The following is a 9,889-nucleotide window of genomic DNA, read 5'->3' on the forward strand; positions in this document are numbered from 1 at the left end:
CTCTGGAGCAAAGAGAAGTGGAGAGGCACAGGGAAGCTTACCAGCTCAAAGAGCTTGCCCTTGCTAACAGAGTGTCAGATTTCCTCTTCACTCACCCACATACTGTCTTGGGGAGGAGCTAAGAGCACGTGCTTTCAACAGGGATGAGTGTACAAATGCATGTGCTGTGTACCTGCTTTTAGGAAATGGCATACACTGCAATCCAAAAAGGGGTCCTTTATCTAAAACCAGTGATGCTAATGGACAACCACCATTTGAACATCACAACCATGACCTACACTGCTGATGAATGTATAGTAAGGGTTCTTCAGTTAAACAAAACCAAGAGGATTATATAGAGCTATGTAGGATGGATTTATTAGGCGAACATGCTCATGTGATGACGGAAGCCCCACAGTGTGCTGTCTGCAAACTGGAGAACAATAAGTCTGTGGTGCAATTCAGTGTGAGGCCCAAGGATTTCGGGCCTCATGTGACTTTGAACCAGTTCTCTTGTTTTCTGTTTTCAGAGCAAAGATCTGGTTATATGAGGGTGACTGATATAAGTCCCAAAGTCTTCATTTCCAATAGCCAGGAGTCTTAATATGCAAGGACAAGAGAGATGACTATGTTACAGGGCCAGTAGAGAAAATAAATTCACCCTTTTTCCACCTTTTGCTGTTGTTGTTTAGAGAGGGTTTGCTGTAGTCCAAGTTGGCCTTGAGCTCTCACTCTTCCTATCTGGGGATCCCAGAGGGTGGACATCACAGACAGGCAGTACCATGCCAAGTTCCTCTGTCTTTTTGTTTTATCCCGGCTTTATACGGATTGGATCTTGCCTACTCACACTGATGCAGGCAAATCTTCTTACTCATTTTATCTACCAATTGAAATGCCTTTTCTCCTTCAGAAATATCCTTAAGAATACAGCAAGAAATATTGTTTTATTAGTGTTCTCAGTATACCTTAACTCCATTAAACTGATATCTTATATTAACCACCACAATGAACTGAAGAAAGTATTCCTTTTTCCACTCTCTAGTTAGACAGTGCTGGAAGGAACATTATAGGAAATAGACAAATACTTTTATTTGTAAATATGGATAACTGTCATTAAATAGAGATCTGTTAATTTTAGGTAAATACGCAAAATAAAACTATTTTAAAATGTTCAGACAAATCTTTTAAGAAGAGAAAACTATTACTATCATTTCCATTCTGCTTCCTGAAACTATATTCATGTATACCCTGCATAAATAGTCATTATTGCCTCAAAGAAGATGCGGAGCATTTCTCTGTGAAAAACTTGAGTTTTATGCTAGCTGTGTTTTTGTGGACCCAATTTACCTTCCCAACTTTGGTCCTTCTCCTGGATCTATTGGACTTTGAAGGAGTCACACAGAGTACAACATGATCCTTTTGTTCAAGAAAACCTTATTAAGGGAAATAAGACAGACACAGATAAGTCTATAAACCCAGGAAGTAAAACATTGTGTGACAACTGCCAGCTGAGTAGAGCAAGCCAAGTAAACGCCTCAGGCAAAAGACAGGCTTTCTGGTGCATTTTTACTTTACATTGCATACCAGCTATTATATTTGCATACAGTAGAAGAAAAAGGGTAAAGACTAGCAAGATCAGATGACACATAAGCTTCCTTCAAAAGAATTAGTAAATTATTTATTTTCATTTTATAGTAGCAACTGTAGGCAACCTAGGTTTCCCTTTCTTTTCTCTATAATTTATCCTATATGTTTTAAAATCAATGGGCTTTTTTACCTTTACTTTTGTTTATTCCTCTCTTCTTTCTATTTCAAATGACCTTCCAAATAGTCTCTTAGTCATACCTATCACTAAACGCCTCCAGGTTACTTCTGGATGAAACCAGTGTTTAGAACAAGATCAAAGACCCAGGCTTCTTGCAGACAAGAAGCTGCAAATTGGCATATGACTGTGAGCCCTGGTGGCTGCACTTTTGACCCTGGGATCCCCATAGCCGGATAATTCTTATTTTTGTTCCACTACATGCCTATTTCAAGATTAGGCTTAGGTTTTTCTCTAAATTGTAATGCGCTGCACTTTTCTTCTCCTATGAGAATATGAGCTAATCCCCTTGAGGACGCTGTGAGAATAATAACTGTAGTGTTAGAACTAACCAACTTTAAAAGCATAATTCTTAAAAGATGCATTTTTCAATTTGTAAAGCATATAATTTTCACAGTGGAAGCACTCAGGGTATGGGAATTATTTTAAAGAGATTGTATAGTGTATTTTATCAAACATTTTTTCTGTATGGTTTCATAGCCTCTCCCTCTAGAAAGGGAGAAAAAGATGTTTCTCTTTTTCTCTCCTCATCTTGCTCCTGTAGTTATATTGGAAGTCTTAGGAGCGGAAAGAATTCAAGGATGCTCCAGTAGTTTGCTGATCAATGGTTAAATCTTTTACTTTTTTCCATTGGGGTTTGTAGTATTTGTAATTGAACTGACCTTCAGGCTCTATGCCCAGTGGAAATTTCAGGAACAAGGACAATGTGTCTCAGAACATTGTCTCAACTCTCATTGACTTCTTTAGAGAGATAGAATAAGCATTCACAGAAGGCCTGATGATTGTTAGATCATCATGAATGATTGTCGGGTTCCAGCTAGGTGGTATGAATAGTATTCAGTCAACACAAACATTCCAATCTGCTCAAGTTGTATTTCTGTTAGCAGCTCCATAGCTGTCTTAGAATGTTTGACATCTACCGAGGAGTGCTTCTTGGCACCAAGGAGAATTTTTCACTGGGCTGATTTATATCTAAAAAGTGTGGAGAATGAAATAAAATAACAGTATCACTGTTTCAGCATACAATGTTTACAAAGTAAGCATTGAGGTCCTCCCCCCCGAAGGCTGGAATTGATTTTTCCATGCCACCCACACCTGTCCACCACTACCTTTATAGCTCTGGCAACTATAAATAAGTTGAATGAAAATTACTTCTTACTGTTTCACAATGCTTTTCTTATCAGACTGCCACAGCTGTCACATAGCCCAGTGCTTTTATTTAGGATGTCTATAGCTGGAAATATTATTGCTTATGTTCTTCAGCGGCTGAGAAACATTATCATATTATTTTATAAATTTGATTAATTTCTCCTTTTTGTGTCAGTATATTTTAAAGCGTAGTTATCTACTGGACAAGCCACTATAGATGCTCTTTAGGGTCTTTAGTATTATTCTTCTGACTACTGTTAATATGTAACCAAAACCAAAATTAAATTTAAGAATTTAAGGGATAAATTTGCACTTACTAAGTTTCAGTATTCTTAATGTAAGCCTGCAAAGTAATGTTGATGCTCTTCAATAATTGTAGTAAATTCACCAATGCCATTGTTCAGATTTTCAGAATATTAAGCAGTGAATATTTCTGCTGGTTCTTCTTTGTTGTTCTGCTCATTTTTAAAAAAAAATTGAATATTCTTAACCAGTGCACAGTCAGTGAAATATTGGATAGATCAAAACAGTATTCCTTTGAAAACTTATAGGATTCAAACTATGTGCATTTAAATTCTGTATGTGTACATTTTCTTTAAATAGTTTTGTAATTTGGTTTTCTCATTAGTTAATACTATTTATTCCATCTGAGTGCTATCGCCATGTAGAGTATAGATTTTGAGGTGAAATTAAACAGCAGTGAAAATATCGGATGGAAGACAGAACATTAATATTTTATGGCATATTTCCCAAGACTGAGAAGGACCTCTCCTACACAAATTTCATTAACTATTGGTATAAAATAGATGTCAGAAACTTTGCTTTTTATTTTTTTAAAAATTGATTTTGGTTATCCAAAATACTTTAGAAATATTCTCAAGTAAATAAAAATGAACTCAAACAGCATTTTATCTTATTATGACATCTTAGATTTAGGCAAAATTTAATTCTTATTGTCAGAAGGAAAGCATTAGTGAATTTTAGGAAAGGAACTGCAGAATTCCATTTAGAGTACCACAAAGTTTATGTTTCATAAAAATTCCTCCAAAATTATTTGTCTGAGAAAAAGATCATCCACTGAGTAAATGTTAAATATTAGGAAGGAGGCAAGAATCATTCCACAAGGAAAACACTAAAAGCCCAGACGAAAAATGTAACAAACTTGTAGCGAGTAAGAATATATTATAAATTGATCTATACAACAATTGATCTATAAACACTAAGAAAAGTCTATAGAATCAGGAGAATGAAGCATGAGCCCAACAATTATAATAAGAATTTGCTCCAACTAGAGAGTCAATTTGGATACAATGAATGAAATTCCTCACATTTTCCCCCGGGACTGTTATTCTTTAGTCAAGTGCTTTTCTTCTCAGAATTTTCAGAATAATTTTTCTGATCCTGTCTTCCTGTCTTCAGATCAGACAGATGACTTCCACCATCTTACATTTTCTGGGAATGTAGGTGTCGTGTGATTAGGGCCAAATGGCAACTCTCCTGTTTACAACATATGTGTGACGCAGCATAAAACACAATTAAGTGTTTCTCAATAAAAATTACCAATATAACTAGAAAGATCATGTTAATATTGCAGGAAAACCTTACGTTAGAACTCAGATGTCAGCAAAAACTACAGGGAACAGCGCTAGGAATGGAGCATGCAAGATTTCTTGAAAAAGAAATAATTGTCTAAACCCATTTCAAGGTTACAGAATTCAGCATAAAAGATTGGGTGAAGCAAATTTCATGTTGGAAGTAGCTCTAAATGACTAGAAGCCCTACACAAACAATAAAAAAATAAGAGTTTTTTTTTCAAGATAAATTATGAAGAAGATACCAATGACATGAAGAACAGACTGAAAAGTACTGGAGTAGTCCAGGCTAACAGCGTTTGGTGCTTAGTCTTTATACGACAATAGCTAGTGAAATGTACAGAAAGGGGTGAATCTAGACAACATTAAAAAGCAAAATCTCAGTGAAGTTGGAGATGGAGTCATTTTTTCTTATTTTCATCTATCAGATAATATTATTGACAATGTTGATTTCAAGCAATTTTTCATATTTGATTTTTATTTGTCTAGAGATTGCAGAGCATATGTGTCTAGAAGCTTGTTGTAAGCCAAGGGGGTAATTGAAAATATGACATTGCTGGGCGTGGTGGTGCATGCTTGTAATCCCAGAGCTGGGGAGACTGAAAACAGGGGGATCACTATAAGTCGTGGATGCATATACAAAAAAATCCCTATACAAACAAACAAACAAACAAACAAACAAAACATTGTTCTTCATAGTAGTTCAATATAATGTGCTGAAATTCTGGCTTATCAAAATATAAATTTTTAAATCTGAATGAATTTAGAACACGGACACATGGCCAGCCAAATAGCTCAGCGGATTAAAACACCTCCTTAGGCAGATTCAGGGGCTGGGAGTTTGATCCCAGGCCTGCTGTGCCGGCCCCGCCTCCAGGGCGCACTGAGATAGCAGTTGAGACTGGGCATGGTGGTACGTGCCTCCCAGCTCGTGGGAGGCTATAAACAGGAGGATCACTATGAGTCTGATCTACGCAGTGAGATCTTGTGCACTCTGCCCTAAAATACCAGAAAAAAAGAAAAAAGAGAACACAGACATGTATATTCTATGGTTAAAGAAAATCAGGGGAATTTAAAGATATCTGAGTAATTTTTACAGTAATTATTATTTTCCATTTTACTTCAGAAATAAGAGTTGCAATAAAATAGAAAAGAGTCACAGGTTTAAAATAAGCTGGTGACATAGCTCAGTGGAACTGCACCTGCCTGGCAAGCACAAGGTCCTGAGTTTGATTCCTGGTACCAAAAAGATTTTTTCTTAAAAAGTTAAACACTATAGTGTTAAATTAAATTGAAAGTACAAGACGAAATTATGATTTAAAGAAATAATTTGTCTAGCCATCTGCAATAAAAAGCCCAGAAAAAGAAATAGTGTCCTTTGTAGGAAACAGCCCTTTACCACTCTGATTTTGCTTTCAAATTTTCATTCCACACTTTTGAAACCACTGCCCCTTGGGAAATGGCTGATTCTAGATGCCGGAGCAGGGAAAGGGACGTGGGGCTGGGCACACGTGAATTTTGTAGGAAATATTCAAGTCTTCAAGGAATTATGTTAAAAGAAGCGTCTTCTTTAATCTAAACTGGGATGATCCAAACATCAGCGACAGCATGACAATGAGAATAACTGACGCCCCCTGAGATCCACTACATGTACAGAATTGATTTTGCAGAGATTTTTTAAAAAGAGACAATAAGACAAACTCATTTGAGGTCACTGAAAATGAGTAGTATGTGAGCTCCTTGTTTTCAAATTTGACAAAAGAGGATAATTGGATATTTATTCTGTTTTATTTTTAAATGAGAACTGTAATCTCAAGGTTTAAAAAGTGATCCTACTTGATAAAGTTTTATTTACAGAACACCAATAAATCAATGTAACAGGAATTATAGGATTAGAGCATCATGTTGCTAATCATAGTGAAGCATCTAAGAGAAGAAAGTTGTATAGGTGATAACATCTTTGGACAAAATGCTGAGAAACCAATTATGTACATAATTTGTACAAAGGAAGAAACAGACATTTATGGTAAAAAGGATCCAACTGCAATAAATTTAACCTAGTGTTATCTTGTTAGTGGTAACTGAACTCAGATATTCTGTTAATAAAACATGAGAAGTACCAATTTTCTCCAGAACTTACCTTAAATTTTTTTATTTTATTATTATTTTTTACACGTGGTCTTGCTACCCAGCTCAGTCTCATAGTGGTCCTGCTGTTTCAGCCTCCCCAGCACTGCGGTTACAGGCACGTGCCACCACACCTAGCATCTGTGGCTGCCTCGGTGCAGGGCTGGCATGGCATGCATTACCAGGGATCGAACCCCAGTCCTTCCACTTGCCCGGTAGACACTGAGACCACTGAGCTATCTCCACTGCCTCCATGACTTACTTTTGTCAAAAAAAATTAACATACATTTACTTGTGCTTTTAACTTTAGTGTTCATTTTACTAGAATATTCTGGAGCTAGAAAGGCACACAAATAGCATTGTGAGAACACAACGAAGAATATAGAGCATTCTACATGAAATCCGCTCTGTCTTTAAAAAATAGAGTAGGAGAAATGTAGAGGGAGAAGCTGTTTGACTTTAAAAGTGCTGAGCAGCATAACAAAGAAATATATGGAGTGCTTTTGACTGAATCTTGATGTAAAAAGGAAACGTGTCAAATAGCTGAGAGAATATGAATTTGGACCGGGCGTCTGATAATATTAGGGAATTCTGTCAATTTTGTTTGGTAAGTTTGATAATGCTCTTGTGATCATATGTGAATGCACTTATGTTTGTGATGAAGAGTTTACAAGGAAGCTAAAACAGTGATGAAAAAGCATGCAAATAAAATGCAGATGTGCATTAAAACAAAAGCCAACATATTAACGAAGTTTCATCTATATGTCTTTTGTAAACATTTTTCTATTTTTCTTTATGCTTTCAAGTTTATAAAACAATTTTTTTAAAGAAATTGTCAGTAAAAGACAGACTAACTCTTTCCTCAAGGCCTTTGCTCATAAGATTCAAATATTCTAGTTCTATGAATGAAGTCTAAAAGGACCAACAATAACAGACAAGTGGATGATTCGAAGGAGAACTCTGTCAGTGTAAATACTGGGATGGACATCTGTCAATGAGTAGGATGTAAGTGCATGGAATTACTTCTACTTCCAGAGAGTAGAGAAGTGCTAGGCCGCATCACAACTCTGCAACCTGTTCACTTACCTTAATAAATATTAGCAGGTACATAATACTTGGGTATTCAAAATGTCCTTTCATCAGGAAAACGACTAATCCATAAGTTTCCACTTGTTCAACGACTATAAATCAACTGTGATATAACAGCCTCTTTTTAACCATTCCAATCTTATCACTGAGTTTCTACTTCTTACTTTCAAAAGTGAATTTCAATGAGAATCAATTAATTTTGAGGGAAAAATGCTTTTCACTAGGCAGGAAATTCTTTTCATCTTACTAAAGTTGAAACAACATAATTGTTGAGATGTTCCTTTTCTCCAAATCACAAAGCATCTAGTACATAGCCACTACCCTAACTATTTAGGAAATGTACCAAGTTCAAAATCACTCACTCCCCTACAGGGAGCACACTGTAGGTCACTTAAAGAAATCACTGAACAGAATAACTCCTTGTCGCTAGCGACTTGCAAATATCTATGAGGGAGGGGGACATTCTTGAAGTTAGTCATAAAATATGGATTTTGTTCATTCACATTTTATGGTTAGTTTTTTCAAGTTTAAATTCTGGAAGTTGCAACAGCGAATGATGCTTCTGACAGTGATACGTACATATTCTCTGCAATTTTTTTCTTTTTAAATACTATTAATGAAATCTTACCAAGTATAATATTTAGTCATTAAATAAATTATGAATAAACTGTCAGATTTTTCACATGTGGATATTTGCATTAAAAAGCTGATTCTGATATTTTCACACTAATGTAATTAAATGGAGGTTGTACTATTAGAAAATGAGAGTAATTACTTTTGTATGTCAAATTATATTTGGCATTCCTCATTCCTCGACACCCGCCACCCGCGGAGGAGTCAACCAACCCCAGATGGAAACACGTGGCAAGACAATTCAGAAAGTCACAAAAAGGAGAACTCTCATTTCCCACTAGCTGGACACTACCATGGAGCCATCTAATGAGTCATGGGCAGCACACCCTGCTGTAACCGCCTGCCCTTGGACAGGTCTTAGGCACTTTTGATTCTGATTTGTGTACTATTTATTAGGCTCATGATAGATGTACAGCAAAACATAGGATTATGAGTTAATTTACAAATATTTCCATAAGGGGGCCACACATTTCTAATAGATTTTTAACTTGATAGATGTCTTACAGTAACATAGAAAAAGCCAGTGGGCTCTCTGCATTGTCTCTCTCTCTCTCTCTCTCTCTCTCTCTCTCTCTCTCTCTCTCTCTCTCTCTCTTTCTCTCTCTCTTTTTCTCTCTTTAATTGTGGGACTGTGGATGATCATTTCCCAACAGCAATAGTTATGGAGGAATTTCTCATTGCAAATGAGATTAAGGAGATGGGTAAAATATGGGAAATATTATAGAATTTTGTGGAAAGCATCCCCTGAATAGGCTAGAGCAATGTGAATAATGAATCTATCAGGCCAATACAATGTCACATTTCTGCAAAATCCTCAAAAGGAGGCAAAAGCAATTTCCACTGGATAGCTTCCTTGTTAAAGTTTCTAAAAAAAAAATTTAAAATTCCATTGCACTAATAGATCACAGTGATTTCACTAATGATAGTGAAAGTTGGCCTATACAATAACGCCCCTTTCTTATCTCCCTCCCACTAGCTGTGAAGGATTTCACAAGTGCAAGTTAATTTGTTCATTTTTCTTTGCATTTTGTACTTTATTTTATATTACATTACAGTGCTGTAATAATTTCTATATGAATATTTTTGGGTTGTGGAGCAAATTATCTGAGTTTCCATTATTTCTTATGGGGAAATTTGTTTTGATGTGCAAATGCTTTGGATTGCAAACAAGTTTCCAGAACAAATGATGCCTGAAAAATCAAGGTTTTATTGTGTAAGGCCCACTATCTGAACATGTAAAGACTTTTCTGGACTTATTATTCCCTAAGCAATATAGCATAATGGCTGTTAATACAGCATTTACTTTCTATTAATCAGTATGAGTCATCTAAGTATGATTTAAAATACCTTTTGAGGCTGGCCAGATAGCTCAGTGGACTAAAGCGCCTGCTTAGGCAGAGCGTTATGGTTGGGGTTCCATCTCCGATACCCTTTGTGCCGTGCCGGCCCTGCCCCTTGGATTTGCTGAGGAAGGGATTGAAACTGGGCGTGGTGGCGC

This window comes from Octodon degus, unplaced genomic scaffold (genome assembly GCF_000260255.1).
Source record: "Octodon degus isolate 3935 unplaced genomic scaffold, OctDeg1.0 scaffold00114, whole genome shotgun sequence".
Taxonomy (NCBI): domain Eukaryota; kingdom Metazoa; phylum Chordata; class Mammalia; order Rodentia; family Octodontidae; genus Octodon; species Octodon degus.